The sequence below is a fragment of the Phaenicophaeus curvirostris genome, chromosome 8, assembly GCF_032191515.1.
Source record: "Phaenicophaeus curvirostris isolate KB17595 chromosome 8, BPBGC_Pcur_1.0, whole genome shotgun sequence".
In the NCBI taxonomy this organism is placed as follows: domain Eukaryota; kingdom Metazoa; phylum Chordata; class Aves; order Cuculiformes; family Cuculidae; genus Phaenicophaeus; species Phaenicophaeus curvirostris.
Genome location: NC_091399.1, coordinates 40667300 through 40694903, shown reverse-complemented (window position 1 = coordinate 40694903; position 27604 = coordinate 40667300). Strand labels below are relative to the sequence as shown.

General features: G+C 45.9%; 2 pseudogenes; one reads left to right on the top strand and one right to left on the bottom strand.

Moving 5' to 3' along the window:
* Positions 1-3363: 3363 nt before the first annotated feature.
* Positions 3364-9156, bottom strand: LOC138723741 (tRNA wybutosine-synthesizing protein 3 homolog; annotated as a pseudogene).
* A 1220-nt stretch (positions 9157-10376) lies between these two features.
* Positions 10377-15645, top strand: LOC138723410 (quinone oxidoreductase-like; annotated as a pseudogene).
* Positions 15646-27604: the final 11959 nt, after the last annotated feature.

The following is a 27604-nucleotide window of genomic DNA, read 5'->3' as shown; positions in this document are numbered from 1 at the left end:
TATGCACAGAACAGGAAGGACAACACCATGAGTTTAGGACAGGGAAAACCCAGCACCAGGTAACAAAGACTGCAGAACTTTTGAGATCTTGCAGCAGAAGAGGAAGCAAAGCCAGGACCAGGAATGCCTCCAGCTGCTTTGCAGGACCCACAGGACTGGCATACCTGTAGCCTGACTGTTGGTCTGCTCCCCAGGCAGCGACTCCTGGACACAGGCACAGCAGTGACCATGTGGGCTCTGCCAAGCCCGAATCCTAAAACAGCTAAAGGATCCAGGTGCATTTAGGGCTAAGTGGTGATGACATCCTCATCATGGTCCCCTGAAAATCTCATTGAGTCTGCCAGGAGAAAAGCAGTGGAGTAACACAGTGTTGATTCTTGGGGGGCAGAGGGACTGTGCTGTGGCTGACTTCTCTGCACACGAGGAAGAGACATGGCAAGTCCAGCTACCACAAACTGCGGCACAGCCAGCGGGATCGATGGGCACCAGCCAAATGGCACTGCCTCTCAGGCAAACACCACACCGAGCGCCCCAGCAAGCTACAATCCTCACAGCTGGAAGCACCACTCCCAAACTCACACCACTGCTCCTGGGCTTGAAACTGCAGCACAAGACACAGCAAAGGGCAGGCTGACCACCAAGGGGTCCTGATGTGCAGCCTTGCCAGGGAGAAAACAAAAATAAAACAAACCCCCTCTGTTCCTGAAGCTTGGAGTGAATTAGAGACAGCAAAGGACTGGTCACCAAGGAGATTCATGTCTCCTCCTTGGACCCTCCCACCCACAGTCTGAGGCCTGGAAGAATTCCAAAGTAAAAAGCTAGTCTTACAAAATTAAATAAAAAAATAAGTAGTAAGGATGAAAATAAAACTATGACATTAATTGCTCAAAAATTAAAGAAAAATTAGGTATATTAAGAATTACAAGAAATTGAACATATGTTCTTACTGAAATAGCTGAAACCAAAGCCACCTTTTTTGCTTTGGTTGTCATATAGACACATTCTTTTCAGTGAGCTTAATGTCAGGTATGCCTCAGATTTTTCCTATAGCTGATTGTAACTACCAGTTCCGTATGCTATTTTTATAATAATTGTTGGAATTATTACTACTATTATGAACACACAGAAAACTAAAGTAACTCACAAATTAATTGGAAAAATGCATTTTAAAAGATAGAAAGCCAAATCTGAAATGACAGGCACAGGCAATAATACCTCTGTGTGGCAACGATGCCAATCCTCACAGCTATGGATGTAGTGATTCAGAGCTGTTTGTTCAGTAGTTTCCATGTCAAAAGCAGCTTAAAATATCAAGATTAGAGCTGGGTGAAAAATGTTCTGCCAAATCATTTTAGGTCTACGAATTCCATTAGAGGTTCCTTCTTCCCAGTTTTGGAGTGCAGGAATGAACCTGCCCCCACGCTTTGCACCGCAGCCGCCCCTGCACCCGCTGCCGTCCCACACCCCCTGCATCCCAAACCTCCCCTGTGAATGGCCCACATCCCCCGCATCGCTTCGTCACTAATTAGTCCCCAGCGCAGACTGCCGTGCCGCACACAGATCAAAGCTTGCAATATTTCAACTTCTCCCTGCTGCTGTGCCTCCCTCCTGGCTCGCGCCTGTTGGTCTGAGGGACAGTGAGGGGGTGGATTGGGCTCCTTGTCGGTGTCTGTCGGACCCGGATCAAAGGGATTGTCAGCCCTGGTAATTCCTTTTTAAGATTTATATCCTGTACCTTTCGCTTTTCTAAAAAGCATTGAAGTAAACCTAGGGCCACTTGCTTTTCCATTGTTACCGGTAACTTTCCCTATATCACATAAATGGTGCAGCCTTACGTTTGCATTGGCCCTCGTCGGACGGCGAACCCCTTCTATAAGGTCTCTTCAGGCACGGATCGAGTTTCCTGTTCCAGCCAGCGTCGATCTTTTGCCCCCTGGTCGCTGCTACCGGTGCTTTTCCGAGCTCCTGCCGGTCAGGATGGTGACCATATCAGGTCCCGGTCCAGTCAGGTCTTCGGGTCCCTGTTCGGGCGCCACTTGCCACGGCGGGAGGGACTCAAGCAGTCAAATCAATATGATTGATAAAGCAAGGTTGTCTTTATTCAAAACAAGTCAGGTTATATACTTTTCTTCTACTTGATTACATCATCGTATTATAATTTCATTGGTTAGTAACAGCATGCAAATACATGTTCATTGGCCATATTCATATTGCCCCCTATGTTAATATTCATTAACTACTACCTGCTATTTTGCTTCTAACATCCTGCTATAGTTTCTATGTTCAAGGACAAAAAGTCCTGTTTTGGTTACAATGTTCTAGGCTACGTGCTGACTTATCTTAGAGTCAGGCTTAATGTTATCAAAAAGAATAGCTTGTACAGCCAGCTGCTCCCAGCTCATCAGGGAGATGGTTTACACAGCTCCTTCAAGGGAACATGTCCTTGTTCACTTAACCATTTCCCAACAGACAACTCCCTGCTCTGTGAACTTGGAGCTACCGCACCAAATAAACCATTTTCCTTCAGTCAGGGCCTTGTTTTGCAGTGTTAGTGTATTACTAGGGGCATAAAAAGCAGGGCAGGCTCAGGATCCATTGCTGCAAATGTTCACAAATTCACCATTGTTCTGCAAAATACACCTGGAGTAAGGAGTGAATTTTCCAGGGGTGCAATACAGGAATGTGCACATTATTGCGCTGGTTTGTGCTTAACAGTTGTTGAGTGCCGATGCTTCACAGCCTGGGAAGAAAGCCTGTTAGGGTACACTTCGGATGACCTTATGCCGGACAGCTAGAACGGAGGCTGGGCACCAGCCACATGGAATGAGATGTAAGGGAGCAAAATCAATGTATGGAGCTGGCTACAAGACTCAAAGGAAAATAACACTTAACGGCCACTGGCCAAGGGAAGCAGAAGATGGCAACACACAGGGGGCTGGAGCCTGAAACACAGCAAAGTGCAGGAAAACAACATCAACATTGCTGCCCAGTGCAATGGCCAGAAAGGATCCAGGACACAGTGGCTGAAGCTGGCACAGAGCAGGACCCAACTTCTAGTTTTCTGTTCTTATCTCCACACCAGCAACTGTCCTTCAGCTGGCTGACATGTAGCTTTGTCCTGTTCTGAGACGGGCATCTGTACTGCTGGCAAAGCTCCTACAGGGATTAAAAAACTTCAGGGATAACAACTAGGCTTTTAGAGTTTCTCTGGTCGGTGAAAATCAGAAGGCCTAAACTCAGCATATGGACACAAAACGCCACCACTGAGGACATAGCAAAAGGCTGTACCAAACCAGTTATTTCTGTGATGACTAGCAGACAGAGTAAAAGACAGTGCTTTTAAAAAAAACAACACCCAGAACCTTCTAAGGTTTTGTTCTCTGGCATTGAACCTGTGCACAATTCTGTTTAATTACCTTTTTTCTGGTAAACATCCATGGGAGTGTTACTGCTTAGAACAGAGCAGTATTTCTGTCTCTTACAAAGAGCATTACAATTGTTATTCAGTTTGCTTTAGTCTAGATCATGATATCAGCAAAAATATCAAGACTGTTTTCTATATCATCCTCAGGCTCTAGCTCTTCATGCTGATCCTTGGGAGAGGAGCATACTCTTTGTGAACTGTCTTCCTCTTCCTTCTACGAACATACACAGAGCGACTCCTCTCCATCCCCTCAGAATGCAAGTCATTTGCACCAGCGGCAGTTTGCAAAGCTGACTCTAAGCTTCTGTAGAATCTAGAAAGAAACAAATTATGTCAGTATTACTTTTGTAGGTTTGCTCAGAATCTGCAAAACTGAACAAACAAATGCTTTTGTAATATCACCAAAATGTGCCAAGAGAAGAAAATTGCTACTGACATTGAGATGTTCTAGCCAACACTGGAAGGATAATCAGAAATACCAGGGCGTGTCCTTGTGCGTGTCCTGCTACTCCACTCTGTAATGCCTGGATGTTAGCAATCAAGTGGTGGAGGCACTCAAGTGCCATGAAGACCCTGTTAACCTTACAGAAACTAGAAACGGTATCAGGTTAAATGTCTAATGACTGACAGCATTAGCAATCAGATGGACTGCTGCTATGAGCAGTCACTGCTAACTTTAACCACTACAGAGATTCCCAGTGGACATATAAAAAGAAACTCCTCTGGTTACGTATACATAGGTGCCTCACCAGTATCTGTGTCCCTCGCACTCTGGCACTTCTGCCTGTTCTCTTCCTCAGCTGGACACAATTGTACTGTGTGTAACTCTCCACCACCCTCAAAAATCCTCAGTTTTGCAAACTATGCAAAGCATTTAGTGGTTTAAAGCATGTATTGCCACCTGAATTCTGCTGAGATGGCCACTGTGTTAGAATAACAAATGCTGTTAACATGAGAAAAGAAACTCAAACCACACTTAATAACAAAGTCTGCAAACTCATGTCGCTTACAGGTTTTTCCTTAAATACTTTATAGCCTTTGGAGCTCAAACAATTAATTGAAATTGTATTTTAGACTTTGTAAGAGCTGTCTAGTTTGTGTTTTAGTTTGTTTTTTTTATTTAAACAATCTCTCCTGTGCATTTTTCACTTTCAGATTTAGATGTAATGAACAGGACTAGTGGAATCCAACAATTCAATATATTCTTCAGAGACCATCAATTTCCCCTTGTGGCTCAATGGAACTTCTAAGCAATGAGTGCTCCGGACAGCCTAAAAACACACAGAGAAGGATTTCTCTAGAATAAAGTTTTTTATTTTATTAAGGTTGTTTGAATATTATGGGGAATTTACTAAAGGAAAAAAACCACTCTTCCACACAATTGGTTAGTTTGCTGTTAAATGAGGCAGAAAGAATTTGCAGTGCTACAGCATGGCCTGTGAAAGCAGTCAATCACGTTACAGCACAGATCTTGGCTTGTAAAAAAACTGAGGCTACAAGTAATGATGGGATTCTGTTATATTCCTTACAGGTCAGTAGATAAGTCCTGACCATCATAATTTTTCCTCCTCTGCCAACTGTAATACCAGAGTTCCTGAACCCAGAATCAACAGCCACTGAATGCTGAGGAAAAAAAAAGATACCTTAAACAAGTCTCACACACTTTCACAGCAAGGAATAATTCCCAGTAGGTTGCAATGCAGCTCAGTCTCAGTTTTGCAAAAAACTTATTCCAAACCATCTCCCCAGATTAATACAGGAAAATAGATACATTAAAATGTTTTTAAGATCAAACCCATGTAGTGTCACAAATAGTGGGCAGTTTTAAGAGAGCTCCAGTCAATCCTGACTGTCCAATCTAAACCCGTCACTGCAGATGGGACATGACCATCTCTCTGGGCACGGCACTGCATTATCTGGTAGCCATGCACTCAGTCATGCTACTCTTGTACAGCTAGAAGGGCAGCAATGCTATAAAAGCAGCTAATCAGCTCTCTTCTAGATCAATGAAGGAACAAACGCATCATGCATTACTCTCTGGAGTCAGGCTAGAAAAGCAGAAGGCAAAGGTACTATTCAATGAGCTGCAACACAGGAGCCAAACGGCCTGGCTGGCAGCAAAATGCTGTCTACAAACACCGTCACTTTCAGCCCATGAAAGCAACCTGAGCTCGCTGGAAAAGCTTTTTAGCAGGCAATCTGCTTCAGCTTGCAAACCAAACTGCAGTTGAGTAATTTTGATTTTAAAATGGAAAGCAAAATCTCTACTCACTTTAAAGCTGTGTTTTCTTCATTAGCTTACTTTTAATACCTTGGTTATTAAACATATAGCACATCTGGGACTATTCTAAAGTGCTAGAGCTTGCTCAGGAGCCAACACTTTGACCTTTGCAGCACGGAATATAAGAGAACAATATTGTGATACTGTTAGTCAATGTAATTTTACCAGAAGCTGTGCATCCTGCATCTCTTGACACTGCACATGAAGAACAAATGGTTCAAACTTGAGCACAACATCACCAGTAGCTTTCTCAAGTGCTGCCATCTGGAAAAAACACCAAAATATTTATATTAACACTGGAGATGGGCTACAAAAGAAAGAAAAAACAAAAACAAAAAGAAAGAAAAAAAGTACCTAGTCCATGTGTGAAACAAGCATTAAAATGCAGCCCATGAACTCCAAGGAATCACGTTCAGCTGCTTTTAATTTTTCATTGCTTGTAATACACAGAAATCTCATGGATTTCCATGATTCAGTTTGCTAAGCTTGAGGTTTGATAGCAATTCATAGCAAGAGAGACTTTAAAGGTGTACGCTTCTCTGTTTGTGTCTTCCTACATGCAAACAAATAGATTCAGTCAGACAGCACAGACTGAGGGCTGTGTTGCTGCAACCATGTGAAACCCGAGCACAACTATTCAGTTACTTAAAGCTGTTCTTTAAAATAAAAGACATTTACTTCTGAAGCACATTCCTCAACTTTAGAAACTCTTCTCAGGTTCAGCAGATTAAATTTGTGGCCTAACAGACTTGATCACGTTTGAATCCTAGTTTAAATAATAACACCTACAAAGGTAAAAAAGTCAAAGTTGAAATTAGATGCATAAATACACAAGACAAGGAAAGAAAAAAAAAGAGGGAAGGAACTTCATAATTGTAAAATGCAAGACATCACCTTCAGACCCCCTGAGCTGTGCCAGAAGACTGAGACACTAATGGCAGTTTTTCCTGGATTTGCAAGCGTGGAGAAAGCTGTATGATATTCCACAGGGCTTATCAGTACAATTTCCCTACTCTTCTATGCTATCTTTTTTGCAGAGCGGCCCTAAGGGCTGATACTACATTTTTCCATTCAGAAAAGTTGCTCTGAGGCAGTTATATGACTTATTTCATTTTATGATTATTTAACCAGAAGCACCATTCCCCCCCGTTTGCCTTCACTTGCTCAATTTACAGCACTAAGAAATGTGCTGCGTTAACTGGAGAGATGTCAGCTGTTACCCTTTCCTTTGCTGTCTTGTCCAGCCCTTCTCATCTTTCTTGCAAAATGAAAATATTCAATAAAATAATCAGATTCATATGCTTTTTTTAAGACATGATGGCATAAAAGAAAACTGCTGAAGTAGCACTCTCCACTTCCCTTCAAAAATTGAAAACTACTTAAATGTGTTTGTGTAGAATCTCCTCTGTAAATGTTCTTATTTTAAGTTGGAAGCCGGTCTTTCTGAACAGCTAAGTTAGTAATTCCTATGTCTCTGGAGCGCTGCTTTTCCAGAAAGCATCATCTCAATGCTGCCTGATACAGAACTTCAACCAGTGAAATGCGTGGTTTGATACAGCAATTGTCACTGTGGTGTCAGTGAGGAATACATTTTTTGTATTTCACCCTGTGGCACCTGCTAATGACTCTTATATCACTGCCCAAAGACCAGCAAGCATTCGACAGAAACTGAGCTTATTTCACTTCTGGACAGGACAGCTTTCATTTTGAACAGAGCCACGGCTTTGCAAAACCAAGGCTCACTTCATCCGAGATTTTCATAAATCATTTTCTGAAAGTCAGTGTTCTGTGACAGAAGCAACACCTATTCCTGACTTCTTGAGAAGCTATTGAGACGTGGGGATTATGTGACTTCTGACCATACAAAATCAGTCACATTTCATATTGGCTGCATTTACAGCTAGGCAGGGAACTTGGTCTTAAGCTTAAAAGCGTTCTCCTAAAAACAGCTCTTGAGAATCTGTTAAGTAGAGCAACTAGAGGACAGTTTATTTTTAAATTAGAGTGCTGATTCATCTCAGTAACAGTCATAAAAACACCTGAACATTTCTTTCCATTTACGTGCCATTTTTATCATGACATTAGGAATCCTGCATTACATAAATACAGAAGTTGTACCATAATGTCCTCTTACCACATCGTCTTTGTTACACATTTCATGTGTTACTGTGAGCCAGGTGCAGATTTTCTTCTGGATCTCAGACCTGTTTATATCCTGGAGACAGAGAGAAAGAATTAAAGTGGCACTACAGATACATGATCTTTGATTTTGTGTAAAGAAAACAGTCCTTCATCATAAATAACGTTGCTTTTAAAAAAGCGTGTTTTCTCAAGGTACGAAAATATATTCATATAGGAGTAGTTTAAAACGGATTTATCCATGCTCCTCATGGAAGAACGGAATGTAATCCAGAGGGACCTGGACAGGCTGGAGAAATAGGCCTGGGGAAACCTCATCAGGTTCAACAAGGCCAAGGTCCTACACCGGGTCAGGGCTATCCCCAGATTCAATACAGGATGGAGGACGACGTGATTGAGAGCAGCCCTGCAGAGAAGGACCTGGGGGTGCTGGTTGATGAGAAGCTCGACATAAGCCAGCAATGTGCACTCACAGCCCAGAAGGCCAACCGTGTCCTGGGCCGCATCAAAAGAAGCGTGGCCAGCAGGGCGAGTGATTCTGCCCCTCTATTCCTCTCTCGTGAGACCCCACCTGGAGTATTGTGTCCAGTTCTAGAATCCTCAACATAAGAAGACTATGGAGCTGTTGGAACGGGTCCAGAAGAGGGCTACAAAGATGATCAGAGGGCTGGAGCACCTCTGCTATGAGGACAGCCTGAGAGAGTTGTTGTTGTTCAGCCTGGGAGAAGGCTCTGAAAAGACCTTCTAGCGACCTTACGGTACCTGAAAGGAGCTACAAGAAAGCTGGAGTGGGACTGTTCACAAAAGTTTGTGGTGACAGGACTAGCTGCAGTGGATATAAACTGGAGAGAGGCAGATTTAGGCTAGACATAAGGAGAAATTTCTTCCCAATGAGGATGGTGAGGCACTGGCACAGGTTGCCCAGGGAAGCTGTGGATGCCCCATCCCTGGAAGCGTTCAAGGCCACGTTGGACAGGGCCTTGAGCAGCCTGGTCTGGTGGAAGGAGTTCCCCGCCATGGCAGGGGAGTTGGAACTGGATGGTATTTAAAGTCTGTTCCAAAGCAGACCATTCTATGATGTTATGATCCCGAGGGGCAGAGCTCTCTGTACGGGCTGTGCTGCTGCTGCTTTCCCTGCTTCCCCCACTCTCAGGCCCTGGGCCCTGCCCCATTCCGCAACTGGTTTGTGCCGATGAGTCTGGGGTTCCCCAGGTGCTTGGAGCCACTGGGATGATGTCTGCCTGCCTGCAGCCACTCCAGCCAGTACCGGGCTGCTTCCAGTCCTCTGAAGGTGGCCCCATACTAGGTTCATCACCGGGCTGCAGAATAGTTTATTAAAACTTATGGGTCCATTTTTTTTCTGAGCAGAATAGAAGCTGCTTTTTGGTTTGTTATCACAACATATAAAAGTGACCTGTACTGCAGAAATTGCTTGGCAGAGTGGATTTTTGCCACGTCCTAAGGGAAATCTTAGTAGTGTACATCCCTGTGACCAGTGCTCTTTCTGGCTTGAACAGACAACCAAAACTACGCAGGCTTCTTACAGACTAGAGTTAGGAAAAAAAATAATGTTGAAGTCAGGTCCTTGTGAAAGCTGTAATCAGCTTTGGGAAAAGCCTGCCTCTGTCTGCAGCCCTGAAGTTCCATAACTGGAGTTGGCCAGCAGTGGGATCTCCTGATACCTATAAGGTTCCTATGTGCCTCTGCTGTTCCGTGATTTTTTGCTAGGTCACAAGTAAAGTGCTTCTCTCTGAGTGGATCAGCTTCCTGACAGACCTGTGTATAACTGTCCTGTGGTGGGAGTACCGTGCTCATGGTGGTTTGTTGGAGCCCATCAGGAATGAGTGTGGTTGGAGCAGTTGCACCTCCCGGTGTTGATAAGCTTTCCTTGTGTCCAGCAGTGCCTGTGAGCTGTGAGCTGCAGCACAGGGCTGTCACATACAGATGCAGTTGTGGAATTAAGGACTGGAATCTTAAATGTCTGCATTTCAGTCTTTCCTGGCTTGTTTTAATGTTCTAGGGGTACCTTTGTTTGTGATAGCTGATTAACAGACTTTTTTTTCCTTTTTTACCTGGAGGTTTGACAGCCTGCAGGAGCGGTGACTGGAATGTCACTTGGTTAGACAACCCTGTTGGCCTGTGTGTAGCAGGCTTTTTTTTTGGCAGAGTGTAGCAGTAAGTTGTAGCAGTTTTCCCCCCAAAGTGCTGTATATCTGTACAGATGTGACAGCTCCTGTTCACAGGAGCTGCTGTAGAAACATTTCTATGGGAAAATTATTTGCATGTGGTTCTCTTAATACCCATAAAGCCCTGCAAGTGGTGGGGTAAATGTTCTGCGTTTTGCAAGTTTTGGGAAAAAAGCCCAAACCAACTCTCCTTCCCCCAGTTTAAATAAAGAGTGAAGCTCTGTTTAATCTGTTGCTTGGCAGGTGGTTGTTTGAATTCTTTATTTTGAAAATGCAAAATAAATTATGATGGCAATACCATATTTTTTTTCCCTGCAGATATTCTGATAACTATGGCAGCCACAAGAAATCTGATGAGAGCTGTCAGAGTTTTTGAATTTGGTGGCCCTGAAGTGCTTAAAATCCAGTCAGACGTCGTAATTCCTGTTCCAAAAGAAAATCAGGTATATATGAGTTCTGTGAACAGAAATAATGGCATTGAATGATAATAGGCGTACTCAGAACAGAATGAAGAATACAAACCAAAACTTTTCATCTTGAATATGTAGTTTTTGATCAGTATATTCGTTCTAGGACTTATGCTAGAAAACCAACTTTACCCTACACTCCAGGCTCAGATGTGGCTGGTGTAATTGAAGGGGTTGGAGAACATGTTACTGCATTCAAGGTAGGTGTAGAAAATACATTGAGTTTTAATTCATGATTGTTTATGGGTTCATCTTTGTGGGGTTGCTCTGCTGCTAATCCTGTTTCTATTGCTTTGCTGGCTTTTTTCACCTTTGCCAGCTAGTGGCAGCACACAGTGGGGTCACCCTGACAGTCCAGAGTGAGAGCTGATGCAATCCGTGTGTGTGCCCCAGACAGACATCCCAAAAATGCCGAGTAGCCAAGCTCGTGCATTTGCATGCTCGAGCTGCTTGGCAAACCATTGCACCACCCTGCAGCAGTTACTACCCGGTGTCCGCAGACCGGACCCACCCCATCCACATGCTGGATGTTTATGGAGGTCACCATGCTGGCAGCAGAAGACTCAGAGCTGTGTATCTGTGCCTTCTGTGGGCCCTGGCATTGCTCTGCCAGTGGCCAAGGGCCAGGCTGGGTGCTGTCTTGGCCCCACAGCTGGTGTTGTGCCACGGCGCTGGGCATACATAGGTGACGTGCTGCCCGGTGTGCATGTCCACATCGCCTGTGGGATTTTGGCTTGAGCCGGCCCTTCTGCAGAACAGTGGCAATATTGAGGTGTTGTAAGGTTTATTAAGAGAATATCTCTTTTCCACGTTTAAGCAAAAATAATTGAGAAATGTTTATTTTGTGTTTGTGAAAACTTTTCAGGTTTTGCATTTGGAATCTGTGTTTGGAATTCTCTAGTGTTCAGGTTCATTAAGGTCAATATTAATGAGACAGTAGGTTTGTGTGTTACCCTCTAGAGCCGGGGTTCTAATTATGACACTTTAGGTGTATGAAATGATATGGTTTGTATTGCATGGATTGTATGTATTAGCATTATAAAAATCCTCTCTGTGACAAATATAATCGGTTAGTTTTAATAGGAGAGCTGTTAGAAATCAGCTAAACATCTGTGAACTGGTTCTTAAACTATATTAAAGAAAATATAAGCGAGATGATTAATGTCTCTATTTTTTTTCCCTCCTTTCTAGAAAGGTGACAGGATTTTTACCATTGGTACGATCTCTGGAGGATATGCAGATTATGCAGTTGCTGCAGCTAATAAAGTGTTTCCTTTGTCGGATAAACTGGACTTTAAACAAGGAGCAGCAGTTGCAATACCCTACTTCACTGCTTATCGTGCTCTTTTCCAAAAGTAAGTGTCAAATCTAAGTTTATCCATTTTGCTTATGAATATTTAAAATATTGAAGCCCGCATTTTCATTGTCCTCTAAAAGGAGAGGAGATCAATGAGTGGAAATGTTTAAAACTCTTAAGTTAAATTTGTTATGCTGATGGCATTGTCATATCATTGTCACCTAGAAGCTAGCAACTGTGTTCTCCTGTTACACATTTCTTCTCAAGAGAACAGGCCTGGAAAGGCTTCTCCGATAAGATTCTCGTAATAAAATGTATAACTCTCTCTCAGTGCTAATTGTTACTTTAGCCAGTGAAGAACAGGAATAGTTCTAATTTCTTCTAATTTCTTCTTCTAATTTCTCTTCTTCCTGAGCCTCTGTGCCAGAGAGGCTTCATGTACAGCCCTGTCTGTGCCATAGGGCAGGGTAATGAGTTAAAGCCAGGCTTCATGTCAGCTAGGTGAGAGCTTAGGTCTGGACATCTGGTTTAGTTTGATGGAACAAATTGTTAGAACCAGCATGGTTTACTTTTATGTTCTGTAACAGGTGAAAATCTTTAAGTTCAGTACCAGACCATGACTTGCTGCTAGGTGCACAACATAACTGTGCAGTACGTAAATTTGTAAGTGATATAGTTTATTTTGCCTCCTTGTTTTCCCAAAGAAGCTGATTGTACCTGTTTAGCCATAACATGAATTGGAAATCATACTGTGTGAAAGATGAGATTTGACGTTGGTTTATACAATCTGACGCGTAACGGCTGCGTACTGCAATCTTCATGCCAATATTTTCTGTTTTCCACTCAGAGGGCATGCCAAAGCAGGAGAGGGCATGCTAGTGCATGGAGCCAGTGGGGGGGTAAGTATTTGGAGAAGGCAGCTTATAAGAAATGCTGCTTTCTGTCTTTGCATCTGCTTTTGTCTGTGGTATGATTTATGGTCACATTTATATCAATTAGTGGATTAACAAAATTAGGTTTCTGTTTCAGATGATTTAGATGCTTTTTTTTTCTGGAGCGTGTCCAGAGAAGGGCGACAAAGATGATGAAGGGGCTGGAGAACAAGCCTTACGAGGAGCAGCTGAGGGAACTGGGGTCGTTTAGCTTGGAGAAGAGAAGGCTGAGGGGAGACCTCTGTAACTACCTGAAAAGAGGTTGTGGAGAGGAGGGAGCTGGCCTCCCAAGTGACAGGGGACGGGACAAGGGGCTGTGGCCTCAAGCTCCACCAGGGGAGGTTCAGACTGGACGTCAGAAAAAAATTTTTTGTGGAAAGGGTCATTGGGCACGGGAACAGGCTGCCCAGGGAGGTGGTTGAGTCACCATCCTTGGAGCATGCGTTTCGGAACATATCCTGTAACTGTGGCTGCTGTGGGAGCTGCTGAATCGGTAGCCTCCGGGAGCTGACCAGCTGGGACTGAATCCTGGGCAGGCAGTGTCTGTGTTCCCCCATCTTGGTCTCCCATGCTGTTGCCATGACACAGAGCAATGCCAAGAGATGGCATTGCTGTGCCTGGATGACCATTGGCTCCAGCACCAGGTTTTTGTGGAGGCATCCAACACCTCCAAACGTCCTCTGGAGTGCAGAGCAGGTACGAGACCCAGAGAATTTGGTTTCTAAAGGAACAATTTATCTGGTTGTGCAAGGTTCATAATGTTAACAAAATTTCTGCTTGCAGGTTTTCTTTGCAGTATGTAGTGCTGGTATCAATAGCAGATGATTCTGTGAAGGCAAGAATTTCCTTGGCTTTGTATCAAGTATCTATGGCCCAGCTTTAACAAACAGACTGCATTCTACGTGGATTTATATTAAATGCTGATATCTCTTCAAAAACCCCACAAAGTTTTACCACATCTCTGTAAATATCTTTTCTTTATTAGACTGATTCTAAGGTGCAAATAACTTATGGCTAAAAAAATGTTTCCAGGCTAACTTTTTAAATTGGTAAGTTCCAATTTGCAGGTGAAATATATGAAATCGATGCTAAGAAAGAAAGAGAAAAAAGACTTAATTACTTAATTTTTCCTTTTTGTGTTTTTTTTTTTTTTTTCCTTTTCTTCCCTCCCCCTTCATCCCCTCAGGTTGGAATAGCGACATGTCAGATTGCCAGAACTTGTGGTTTAAAGGTTTTGGGTACAGCAGGAACTGAGGAGGGCATGAACATAGTCCTGAGAAATGGTGCTCACCAAGTATTTAATCACAGAGAAGCAAATTACATTGATAAAATTAAGGTAAGCATGTATCAGGGCTAGGTGATTCTTGTTACTAACAGAATGAGCAGTCATTTGCAGAAGTTTTTTTTAAGTAGATTTATGTGGGAGCAATAGCGTACTGTCTTTGTCATTTCTACACAAGATAAAACTTTCCCAGGCTAGAAGAGCTGAGCTTTCTTCACTGGCGATGGAATTTAGAAACTCTTGCATTCCAGCAATTTCCAATATGGTAGCATATTACAATTCATCAGATCAAAATACTCTAAAATTAAATTTATTACCTGTCAGTCTTAGTACAAAGGCTGTATTTAAAATGTAATCAATAAACTGTAAAATGTGTGTTATTTATAGGATATGAAATAAACGGTAGTACCCAAGCACTAATTGGACTGATAATAAGGTATTATATCCTGTATAGGAATACACAAAGATGGAAGGAGTTGATATAATAATAGAAATGCTCTCTAACATCAATCTTGCTGCTGACTTACAATTGCTGTCCTGTGGAGGAAGGGTGATGGTAAGTGGTTTTGTCACTTACTTTGTGCACGTAACACCGCAGTTGAATAGTTACGAATGGAACTCGATCGTAACTTATTTGTAACAGGTTGTGGGCTGTAGAGGTCCCATCGAGATAAATCCCAGAGACACGATGACTAAGGAATCTAGTATAATTGGAGTCAGTCTGTTTCTTGCAACTGAGGCAGGAACATTTTCATTTTAAAGCATGTTTTGTTGGCATATTCCAACACTTCTCTGTTTTCAGTTAAAACCTATTGTAGGGATCATTTCACCGTAAATAACTTGTTGGTTCATTCCTTTACATTTTTATCTAATCTCAGAACATCATAAAATATTTTTGGGTTGTGAAATTTGGTTTAACTTTTGCATAAACAGTAAATACATTTCTAGAATGTAAAGGCCCTGCGGTGGTAAATGCTGTCTTTATTACATGCCGGAGGAGATGCATGAATGTGCAGCGGCACTTCTTGATGGCATAGAAGCTGGCTGGCTGAACCCAATTGTGGGCCCAGAATATCCACTGGAGCAAGTAGCTAAGGCTCATGAAGACATTATTCATGGCAGTGGTGCACGAGGAAAGATGGTGCTCCTTCTGTGAAGCCTTTTCCCATTTATTTTGTAGCTGTTCTAACTGCATCTTTGCTTACATGATTAATTGGATGTATGGTATAAAACTTACTTCTAATCAGGTTTAGCAGTAACAGCAAATGCTGATTTACATTAATTATATCAATCAATTACCAATTGGTTTTCTTTTTGTAATAAGCAGAGTTGTGTATACTTTAAAGTAATTTTTGTAGCTCTTTTGGCTGATGTGGAAATAATAAATTTTCTCTGGTGATGTGGCCTTGTGGTACAAGGGAAGCGAATACCTCAGGCAGGATTGGATCTCTTGCTCTCTGAGAAGTTACAATGAAGCTGCTGTGGGCAGTGCAAAATGATTTTTAACAGATACACATATGTCTAGAACTAGCTATACAGATATAACTAGGACTTTGTTAATTTTTTAACCGTAATTTGTCTTATTCCATTTTTGTCACATAATTTACTTGGAATAAAAGCTTTTACTGTCAAAACAATTCACTGTTGAGCTCATGGCCAAAGAATCTGTCAAATGAGAACTACTAGGACGCAGAGGCATTTTTGTTTTGCTATGTCTGACTTAGTATCTGAATTGCAAATGTCACAGATAATTCAGAGGGACTGTAACTCTGAAGTTACTTGCTGTTATTGTATTTGCTACTCTGTAGCTGATGATATTGGGAGAAACAGCTAATTCCTTGATGGTAAGTAGCTGGGTAGCGAGGATTTAAATTCTTCCTGCAAACTTTATTAAATTTAAAGTCACCTGAATCTGTGGCTAAAGTGAGGAGGAGAGAAAGGCTGAACAGCTTTCATTGGTGCTGAGAATTGTGTTGGTTCATAAATGAATGTGGATACATTGTTGTCCATATCCAAATACAATGCAGTTAAGGAAGAACAATTTCTTTGTGTTGACAGTTTTTACACTCAAAATGTTTGGTATTACAGGCACTTCCTTTTAATGATCCAATTCTCTAATGAGTCATGAAGTCATCACTTGCAGATGAGTTTTCTCAACTTCAAGGAGAACTTCTGTTCCTCTGAGGAAAAGTGAGTCCTTACTGACCATAAATTTCAATATAGAGGCATTTTTGTCTGCGAAACTTGTTTTTTAACGTTTGGTTTAGATTTGTTTACTGTCATACTATCACAAATCAGCACATGTTCTCTGAATCCAAGTGTAGTTTCCTCAGGCATTGCACTACCTTCTTTGAAGCTGTGATTTTATTTTTTTTTTCTGAGACGGCATTAATTTCTACTGATGTTTTGCTTAATCCCAACTAAGAAAATAATTGGCAAAATCTTTTGAAATGTCTGGATTTCTCCCCTAGGTTTGTCATCCCCTGTTAAAATATTAAGGTGAGAGAAGAGGTTTTTACAGGGAGGCTTACAGAACTAATTCAGTTAATATTGGTGGTGAAAGAGCAAGGTCTCAGTCTCAAAGAGGAAAGGAATGTTCTTCTAATGGAAGTTAAGTCATGTAAGGAAGACATTGTCCAGCACCAAGCTTGTCCCTGTGGAAGTGCATCTCTGGTGTTTTGCATTAACCTCTCAGTAGAGAGGAGAGCGCTCCAAGTCACCGATTCAGACTTGCAATATCAGCCTTTTTCAGGTATGAAAGCGTCTCTTTTAATGCCATGTTTGGGATTGCTACTCAAGTGATAATTTAAACTTACAGGTGAGTAAATTTTCTAACATAGCATAAATATACGCACCTCTAAAAAGCTCTACCTATTTTTCCCAGCAGGAATTCAGAAAGTGTTTGAATTTCTGATGGGGGGGGATAATGCTAAGATATTATAGCTATTAAACATAGGTCTAAAGGAATATGCTGGGTGACTGAGTTAAGTCCTCATTTCTTTCAAGATGTGTGTAATTGGTTTGGTAAACTACTTGAGCTCCGTCTTCTATAGCAGGCAGATCACAGTGCTGTTTCTTCTGTGCAAATGTAAATGTGAGGTCCTTCTGCTATTATACGGAGTCATTTAACTGTTCCTTGTTCATACAAACCTTACAGCCATTGCATCAAATGGATGCTTTTGCCAGGGATAAAGATGGGAGTGTTTCTGGAGTTAAGTATTTCAAACTAATATTTTAGTAAGTGCTTTTGAAAGTAGTTGCTGGGGAAGAGAAGGGTTATGCGAACTTGGCTGTAGGAGTGCAGTAGCGTGGTCCTTGCCTGCCAGTGTCACAGGTTTGGCATCTGTCACAGCTGGAGGCTGTGTGGATGTCCCAGTGGCCAGATGCTGGCTTCCCTGCAGGTCAAAATTCCAACATGAGTAGGGAGCTGCATTCCCACTTGCTCTGAATTTGAAGGTTTAAGAATGATTAGCCTAGTGTAAATGATGTGGGTAGGTAGTGTTTAACTGATTATTAAGGTAAAAGATGCTGATTATTCCTGTTCCTTCTGGTGAAATTATGGCAGGTAGGGAATCTGTGATTCTGCTTGGCAGCACTGTTAGAAAAAGTAAAACATCTCTTAATGTGAAGGTACTAAATAGCAGGTCAAGCATAGCAGTTAATGGTTGATATGATGATGTGTGTATGAAAATACACATTTTCTTTATACACGGTATGTTTTAAAATCTGTGGTTCTTTTTAATTTGTCCTTTGCTCAGAGGGTGTTACAGGAATGAGAGGCTTATGGTTTACAGTGACTCCTTTCTTGCTTCATGCCGCCTCTGTGCTGGAGCTAATGCTCAGAGATGAAATTCAGAGCAGTTTCCCTGTCAATGCATTTGCTGATGTTCATAGGACAGGGTTTGTTACAGGCTCCTGACCAGAAGGTGTCAGAGGAGTTCTTCTGTTTCTCTGACGCTGCAGGCTTCTCCCGGCAAAGTTAAGCACATTGAACCCGCAGCACTCAGACAGCTGTGTCACAGAATCACAGAATCACTAGTTTGGAAAAGATCCACAGAATCATCAAGTCCAACCATTCCCATCAACCATTAAACCATGCCCCTCAGCACCTCATCCACCCATCTTTTGAACACCTCCAGGGATGGTGACTCAACCACTTCCCTGGGCAGCCTGTTCCAGTGCCCAATGACCCTTTCTGTGAAATTTTTTTTTCTGATGTCCAGCCTGAACCTCCCCTGGTGGAGTTTGAGGCCATTCCCTCTCGTCCTGTCCCCTGTCACTTGGGAGAAGAGGTCTCCCCTCAGCCTCCTCTTCTCAAGGCTAAACAACCCCAGTTCCCTCAGCTGCTCCTCGTAAGTCTTGTTCTCCAGCCCCCTCACCAGCTTCGTTGCCCTTCTCCGGACACGCTCCAGAGCTGCAACATCCTTCTTGTAGTGAGGGGCCCCAAGAAGACATGCAATAGAGCATCTAAATTCTTGGTCTATATCTGATGTATGGTACAAATGGAAGGGGTTGTTTTCATTTTGGGACACGCAGTGTGAATAAAAATTACAGCATAGCACTGACCACAAGGTACAGGGAGGAACAAGGAGATGCAGTGGCTCTTTGGGACTGTGGGCAGGAGGTGGGCGTGAGGGATGAGAGGGCAGTGTTGTCAGTGCTGTGGCAGACATGAGCCTGGGCTGCGGCTGTAGGTGGAGGTGCAGCGCTGTGAGATCTTGTCATGCTGAAGGTGAGGGGGCCAGGGCTTGCCCACAACTTAGTTCCAGTAGCCCCAGCCTCGCATTTCAGTGCAAACCTGCTCTCACTGTAATCTGCCAGGGGGAACGGTTGAAAGTGTCCATGGATGTTCCGTGCTGTGTTCGTTGTTAGCAGAACACTCTTGTCACTGGAGGGGGAACCACTTTGGCTTGGGAACTGCTGCAGCTGAGCTTCTTGGAGACGTTGCTTGTCACATTTCTGACTAATCCTTCAGCTGCGTCTGGTCTGTCAGGGCATCCATCTGCAGAGTCTGTCAACCTAGAGATCCCTTGGTCCAGCTCTCTTTTTAGAACGTGCCATCCCCTCCACAGAGCGGAGAGTATGGAGGAAAAGGATAGCTGTTGCCTTCAGGGGGCGTTGCCTCCGGAGGCGTGGCGACCTGGTTCAGGAACGACACGGTGACCAAACCCAGGTCACTCGGTCCATAAGCTCACAGACACCAATGTGGTGGACGGCAAATGGCGTTTATTGATACGTAACACAGCCTTATATAGCCTGGGCTTACGACGTCACTTCCGTCTGCTTACATCATGAACTAATACGCAATTGGCTACCCGGGAGGGGGTCCTACCTTTCCGTACATCGCGAGATCTTCCGACCGCCGGGCCTTAGCTACCCACATTTCCCCCCTCCCTATGCTTAACGAAATAGCCAAAAATTTATAAAATATAAAAATCTTAGCAAACATAAAATCTTAACCATACATAATCTTACCAAATTTAAATAAATTAACAAATATAAAAATCTTAACAAGTCTCAAATATAACATCAAAAGTCTGAATTTAAAATATAAAGTCTAAAAGGTGTAAACAACAGTTCCATAGTAACAAACACTTGGCACACTTGGGCCAATGGTAACTTAAATGTAACTGGGTGTAGTGCTAACCCAATACCTTCTTAAAGCAGCTGCTGGTATTCTACAAACATAAAATTAACCTTCGCTGGCCAGCTCTTAACAAACGACGCATCTCACTCAATATACAGGGTCTAAAGACCAATACCAATATGATTATTACAATCAGCTCTAAAATCAAAATTGCACAAACAGATACCAGCCCCTTCCCATAGAGGCTACGTCGCTGTTGTTTGGATTCCGCCGGTGCGGAACTCCCAGGTGCAGACAGGATGCTTGTCGACTTGTCCTCTCCTGCCACCGGGGCGTACGGGTTACAAGGGCATCTGATAATCTGATCCTGTGGACAGAAACTCACAGTTTTCGTTAGCTTTGTCGTGTAAGTCCGGTTTAATAGACTTAAGCGGACACCACTTAATTTTACCATCTTTCTTGATAGCAGCATACCCTCGCCTTGTCAGGACTAGCTTCCACCCTTGTTCCCATTCTCCCAGCTCATTTCTAATTGTGACTAACAGGCCTTCCTCTAACGCTCGGGTGGCCCAATGTTTTTGGGTGGGACTATTCACCTCTTCCCCCGGGGGGAACTGATTTAGTGCTAGCAGAGCAGTCGCTAGCAGGCGTGCTTGGTCTCCCAGGGGAACGGCATTGACAAAACCTTCCATTTTTGCTAATACCTCTAATTTAGATTTCAGCGTTTGATTTGCTCGTTCGACTATGGCTTGTCCTGTGCTATTATACGGGATGCCGTGTATTAAGGTGATACCCCACTTCCAAGCAAATGCCTGGACTGATTTGGAGACAAAGTTCGGGCCATTGTCCGTTTTGATCTGATTAGGGATGCCAAGCCATGCCATAGCCGTCAGCCAATGTTGGATGGTCGCTTTGGAGTCGGTCTTAAGGTGTTGCGTAGCTACAATGACTCCGCTATATGTGTCTACGGTTACTGCTAGCCATGCTCGAGGTTTCAGCAACTGACAGAGCATGAAATCCGTCTGCCACACCTCGGAGGCCTTACGGCCTCTGGGGTTGACTCCACTGGACCACAATGGTGCTTTCTGACAGTGGGGACACGTGGCTACTATGTGTTTCGCGTCAGTAACTGAAATCCCGCACCTCTTTGCTAGCGCTTTAGCTCCAATATGGAGAGACTCATGCAGCTGACGGGCATCTCTTAGCGTCCACAGTCCTTTCGCTGCGGCGTCTGCTTTGTCATTACCAGTTTGGAAGAACCCTTTGATTGGGTTATGGCTATTGACGTGGATGACCGATATGGTACCTTTTCGGGAAAAAAGTGCTTCTTCCAACATTAAAGCTGCTGTGGATGTTGACGCGCCAGGCCCCAACATGGCTAAGCAAAGCTTGGCCACGAACATCGAGTCAGTCACTATGTTGAGGTGTTCCATTGGGAACAGTCCGCATGCTAGTACTACGGCCATCACTTCTAGTTGCTGGACTGAAAGCGCACGATCGGTCATTTTAATGCAGTGCCATTCTCCTTCCGACTGCCATACTGCTGCTGCAGTTGAGGTCACTGAGGATGCGTCTGTGAAGATCGTTGGTCCTTGTTGGGGTCGGTCCATGATTTTCCGTGGGAGGTCGATGTCGACAATTGCCAGCATCTGAGTCCAGGGGGGCTTTGTAGCATACCGGACTTCTCCACCAAATCTGACAAGGGCTATGGCCAGATACTCTGACATTGCTACTGATTGCGTTGGGAGCTGTTTGCGGAAAGGTAGGTATATCCTGGCAGGTTCGATGCCTAGGTGTCTTAGGGCGAGTTTTCTGCCTTTCATGATGAGGTTACCAAGGCACTCGATTCCTGGAGAGAATGCACGTGACGGTTTTCCTAGGACTATCCATTGTATAGGTTGAGCTTTATCAGGGGGGTCCTGGGCTAGTGCCCCTACTCCCCCTCCTTCCGTGAAATGTACATACAGGTCAAGTGGTAAATTCGGGTTCCATCTGGCAAGTGTGCTTGACGATACCTGTTGTTCGATGAAGTCGAGAGAGTTCATTGCTTCCGTCGTCAGTGTTTTTTGCTCCCATGGATGCTTTCCTTTTAGAAGATCATGCAGAGGGGCCATGGTTTCAGGAGGGATCAGGACGATATTACGGAGCCATTGCAAAGACCCCACTAGCTGTTGCATATCATGGAGTGTTTTGATGCGTCGACAGATTTTTATTTGGGGGGGGGTCACATAAGAACTTGTGATCCCCACTCCCAAAAAACTGACACATGGCCCTCTCTTAATTTTCACGCTCGCAATCTCGAACCCGTTTATTTTTAGAGTTTCTGAGACTGTCGACACTAGCTGGTCCACCTGACTTTCTGACGGCGCAGCGATCAGAATATCGTCCATGTATTGAATGATTGTCGCAGTCGGGTCACTGCACCGAACCGGTGCTAACGCTCGATCCACCGTAATTTGACAAATAGTAGGCGAGTCGATCATTCCCTGAGGCAGCACTTTCCACTGAAAGCGCAAGTTGGGGCGTTGGCTATTTGGGAACACGACAGAAAAAGCAAACCGCTCCTTATCTGCCTCGTGTAGAGGTATCGAGAAAAAACAGTCCTTAATATCAAGGACAGCACAAGGTTGTCCTTCCGGCATCATAGAGTTCATGGGCAACAATGTTTGGACAGGACCCATTGGTTGAATTTTCTTCTTCACTGCCAGGGCCACCCTGGGGTTTCGCCCCCAGAGGGTGGTCCTTGCTGTCCCTGAGATAAGGGCAGGTTCGACTGGACCGCTAGTTGGATCATAAAGTTGGTTGCTTCTCGGGGGGCGCTGCAGGTTCGGGGGCGCTTCGCCCCATTCGGGGTTGGCAAGTTGGGCTGCCTGGTGTCCCAAGTGGGAAAGGGCCGTGTGCGGCCCAGGTGCCCTCTCCCCCTCCTGTTTCCCTGAGTTTTAGATCTGCATTCCTTGGCAAAGTGCCCTTGCTTCCTGCAGACCCAACACGGTCCTCTGGGTCGATTCCAGCGCAGGGGGAATGCTGTTGGCAAGTCATGAAACCGAGGGCAGGTTGTTACAACGTGACCCACCTGGCCACATTTAGAGCATGCCATCACGTTGGCTATTGCAGTGCTAACGGCCATCTGGATTGGGGCTAGATGCTCTTCCTTCGCGACATGCTTGATCATGTCTGCGATACTCGACCCCACCGGCAATGACCGCAGAATTTCTTTGGTTGTCAAGTTGCACTGCTGACGCAAGCATTCTGCTACCACCGGGCCTTTTGCTTCCGCAGGCAGGCTCGAAGAGTCGACCGCTGCCTGGAGACGGTCCACAAATTGTGTGAAACTCTCACTTTCACTTTGTTTTATCGTGGACCATGGTGATGGCTTGGCGATGACTCTAGAAGCTGTGCGAATGGCTTCTCTGGCCGCACGGGTAGTTGCCATAACTTCATGGGCCCGCAGGCCCTGAGCTTGCGCCTGAGGGGTGATCATGGTTGGGTCTGTTCCCATGAGCCGCTGCAGGCTGGAGCCGTGCAGTGGGTGATCTGCCCCAGCTACTTGGGCCAGCTGCTTTACGCAGTTGTCCTCCCATTCTTGTTTGAACACAATCATCCCTGCCCCGTCGAATATTAATCTGCAAGCTTGTTTTATATCAAAGGGCAGCATATCATCTCCACCGAAAACGCTGTCTATGAGGGTGGAGACCATGGCAGAATTAAGTCCTTTATTTGCAATTGCTTTAACAATTGCTTGTATGTCCTTAGGGTTTATTGGTGAGTGGACCCTCTGTCCCCCATCTGTGACCCGGACCGGGAATGCTAGCGTGGCTGATGGGGCCCAATCGGCACACGCTATCTTTATTTTTCTCCAATCCGTGAGAGGGATTTGTCCCACTCTCAGCTTTTCTTTAATTCGAGTGGGGATGTGTCGGTTTTTAACTCTATGCACCCCCACTCCCTCCTCCTCTGAGCTCGAGTCGGTTGTGGACCACCCGCCCCGACTAGTGTCCGAGCCGGAGTCGGAACTCGACTGACCGGTCACTTCCGGTCCCCGATCTCTTTTTGTCGGGCCCCGGCCCCGCCCACCTCCCTTGCCGGCGGGGCCGCTCCCTCTCCCTGGCTCGCCCTGCCTGCTGCTCGGCAGCAGACGGACGCTCTGATTGGCTCTCCGCCCCTCGCGCGCACCACCCTTCTCTTTTATGTTCTCCTCCCCCTCACGCTTGCACGCGCTATTCAATTCCAGCGCTACCTCCTTGTTCCCGCCGCGAGCGTTCTCACCCCGCCTTTCCCGCTCGGCGCCATCTTGGGGCGCATAAGGTGGCGGTCTCTCCGAGATTTCCTCGGGCTCCGCTTTTCCAGCGGCGCCCCTGGCCTCCTCGGCCAACCCGCCCCAGAAGGATTCCACTCGTTTCTGTCCCTCCGTAAGCGGGACGGGGTTTGAGGATTGAGGGGACGTATCACCCTCTCGCAAACATTTAGATTCTGCATAATCATCACCACGTGGGGGGTGCAGAGTCCGTGTGGCCGCCCCGACCCCCAATCCCGGGGTGGCCGACAAACAGTCCCTTGCCGCCCCCCAGGTCTCCTGCTCCTGCATGGCCTCCTGCAGGGCCTGTACAACTTTCCCCCACGACTTAAGGCTTTTTGCACAACCCGAGAACATCGCCTCCTCGGCTAACGCTTTGGTGCATTCATCCCGCACCTCGGGGTGGAGAATATCCACCGGCTGGTCAATGACCCCAAGCTCTAAAAGCCTCGCAATGGCGAGAATAAAATCTTTAGGCTTACAATCTGTCTTATCTAATAGTGATACGACCTTCACAAGGGCTTCCATCTTCCTTGCGGGTCCGGGAGCGTCCTCCCCGCCGGGCTGGTCCAGCCGCACCGGCCGTCGTTCACCCGATTCCAAGCGACTTCCCGATTCCCGGAGCTCCTTCCCGGCTCCCGGGTTTCGGCACCACTTGTTGCCTTCGGGGGGCGTTGCCTCCGGAGGCGTGGCGACCTGGTTCAGGAACGACACGGTGACCAAACCCAGGTCACTCGGTCCATAAGCTCACAGACACCAATGTGGTGGACGGCAAATGGCGTTTATTGATACGTAACACAGCCTTATATAGCCTGGGCTTACGACGTCACTTCCGTCTGCTTACATCATGAACTAATACGCAATTGGCTACCCGGGAGGGGGTCCTACCTTTCCGTACATCGCGAGATCTTCCGACCGCCGGGCCTTAGCTACCCACAGATAGCAGACAAACAAACTAGGCAGAATAATTCTGTCAGGTTGGCTGGTTTTGAGTTTAATCAGAGGAGGGGTCTGAATCAGCGAATGCTGGTGCTCTCTGTGATGGGGCTGTGAGTGGTGGGAGAGGCTACACCGGCTCTCACTGTTGTGCTCAACTTCGCACAGACAGGCAGGGCTTGGGGTTCCACGCTTGCCACATGTTATCTGTGTATCTGTGTGTGCCATGTGTAGCCATGGCAGCATCTGGAAAGGGCAGGTACGTGTATTTCTGAAAGACAGAGGGGTGGAATTGCAGCTGTGGTTCGTTAATATCATTGTGCCCAAAATAAATGGTGCTTCAAAAGTATCCCCTCTCCGTTGTAACCGAGTGGTTCCCTGCATGTGTTCCTGCCGCCTTGGTGTGTTCCAGCAGGATACAATAAATTAATGAGACTTTAATTGCAGGGTTGGGAAGATAAAAAAGTCTGGAAGATGTTGATGTTCTTGATAGTTGCTTCTTTTACAAGAGACAATTCAGTATTCCATGTGGGTGGATCATGGCACAGAGGACCATTGAAGGACAGCTGAAGTCCTTCAATGTTTTGGAGCTGGTTCATCAGCAAGGGAGGGCTGGCCCTGCTCTTCCTCGCCTTCTCAGTTCAGTTGTGCTGCAGCCTTGAGAGGAACCGCTGTGATGCAGAGGAAAAACAGGAGCGGGGAAGGATGATGATATCTCCTGTATCAGAGTCAAGCTGGAGGCCACTGAAATGCACCCTTTGGAGCTTTCCTGTCATTTGTGCTGAGAGAATGGAAATGTGGATGGATATTTGAGCAACTAATCTGGCGAGGGGGCTGGAGAACAGGCCTTATGAGGAGCGGCTGAGAGAGCTGGGCTTGTTTAGCCTGGAGAAGAGGAGGCTGAGGGGAGACCTCATTGCTCTCTCCAACTACCTGAAAGGAAGAGAGGAGGGTGCTGGCCTCTTCTCCCAAGTGACAGGGGACAGGATGAGACAGAATGGCCTCAAGCTGCACCAGGGGAGGTTTAAGGTTGGACATTAGGAAAAAATTTTCACGGAAAGGGTCATTGGGCACTGGCAGAGGCTGCCCAGGGAGGGGCTTGAGTCACCTTCCCTGGAGGTGTTTAGAAGATGGGTGGATGAGGTGCTGAGGGGCATGGTTTGGTGATTGACGGGAATGGTTGGACTCGACGATCCGGTGGGTCTTTTCCAACGCGGTGATTCTATGAGTCTATGATTTGAAACAATCGAGCATCCTCTCATCTCCCACTGTGTTTTTAAGTTCACAGGCGTGTATTGTATCCAAAGGCCTTCTTCATCCTTCCCTTCTCCTTGCCTTTCTCTTCCTTTACCCTGGCAGCTCGCTGGTACTGCAGGGGAAGAGCCCGTTGCAGCGTCTCCTGCCAGCTCGGGGTCGGCGTCACAGGCGGCCGCCGCCGGGGGGTTGGGGGGCGGCCCTGGCAACCCCGCCCCTCCCCGCTGTGTCCTAGCGACGCTCGGGACGCGGCCAATAGCGCCGCTGGGAGCCGCCGCGATGGGAGCTCCGCAGACGGGGTGAGTGGAGCGGGGGCCGGGCCGTGCTTGCCCGGTTCTGTCGGGACGCGGAGCGAGAGCCTGGGGGGGAAGGAGGGTGGGGGTGCAGCCGGGGGCTGGCTCCGCGTAGAGCCGCGCCGCTCCGAGCCTTGGGAACTCGGGGACCGCCGTGTCGCTGCGTCCAGCGCGGGGGGGATGCGCCGCCTGTCCCCTCACAACGAAAGCGCCGGCCAAGACCCCGAGAATTCGTTGTATCCCCTCCGTCCGTGAAGGGGCTGGCGGCAGGTGTGCCCCTCCTCGGTGTCTGGCTTCGCAGCCGCGGGCTGGAACGTTCAGAGCATCCACACGGCCCCAAGGCGGCACGAATTACAGATCCTGAGGACCTGTGCACGTCCCCGTCTCTGTAACGTGATTTGGCACGTCCTGTATGCTGAGCGATGCTCTGGGTAAAGAACCGACCGAGTCCCTTGCTCCCGGCCGTGTCACAAATCGGTAGCAGAACAAGAGCCTTTTGGCTCCCGTTTCCATGCCAAGTTGTGCTCAAGATTGGAACCTGTAGAAAGATTTGCTTGTATAAAAGCCTTTGGAAAAAAGTGTGTTTCTTGTATGCAGAAATATATAGGACTCCAAACAAAATACTTAAAACCTTATTCTTGGAAGATTGTTTCCCTCTAGTTACCGTGAAAGGCACTTTTGGAGTCGGGATGATAGTTGGTTAGAACAGTTTTGGGGAAACAGTTCTGCCGTGGCTGATGACATTTATTTCACAGATGTATTGAGGAATAGCTCCAATCTCTACCTTACAGGGAAAACACTGGAAATTGCAGAGCTGTGACTTGCAAAGACCTTGCTGAAGTGGAGAGGCCACCACATGTGGGGTTTGCCTCTGCTCCTCACTCTGGGAGCCGTTCAATAGTGCTAGCTTAGTACAGCAGTCAAATGAGCCACAGGATCACAAAATAATTCATTCTGCAAAAGACAAGGAAGATCTCTTGTCTGGTCTGCTCATGGGGTCAGCTGACATCAGACCAAGTTGCTTCATTCAGACTGACCCCTGCTCCGGCTGCGCAGCCTCTCCTCCTTCAGCCTCTCCTCACAGGGCGTGTGCTCCAGCTCCACCATCCTGGTGGCCTCCTTGAGCTCACTTCAGTGCATCCACGGCTCCTGTGCACTAGGGCCCAAACCTGGATGCAGCCACGCACATGGGGTCTAGTGGGTGACAAGGAAAGGGGACAATCGCTTCCCTC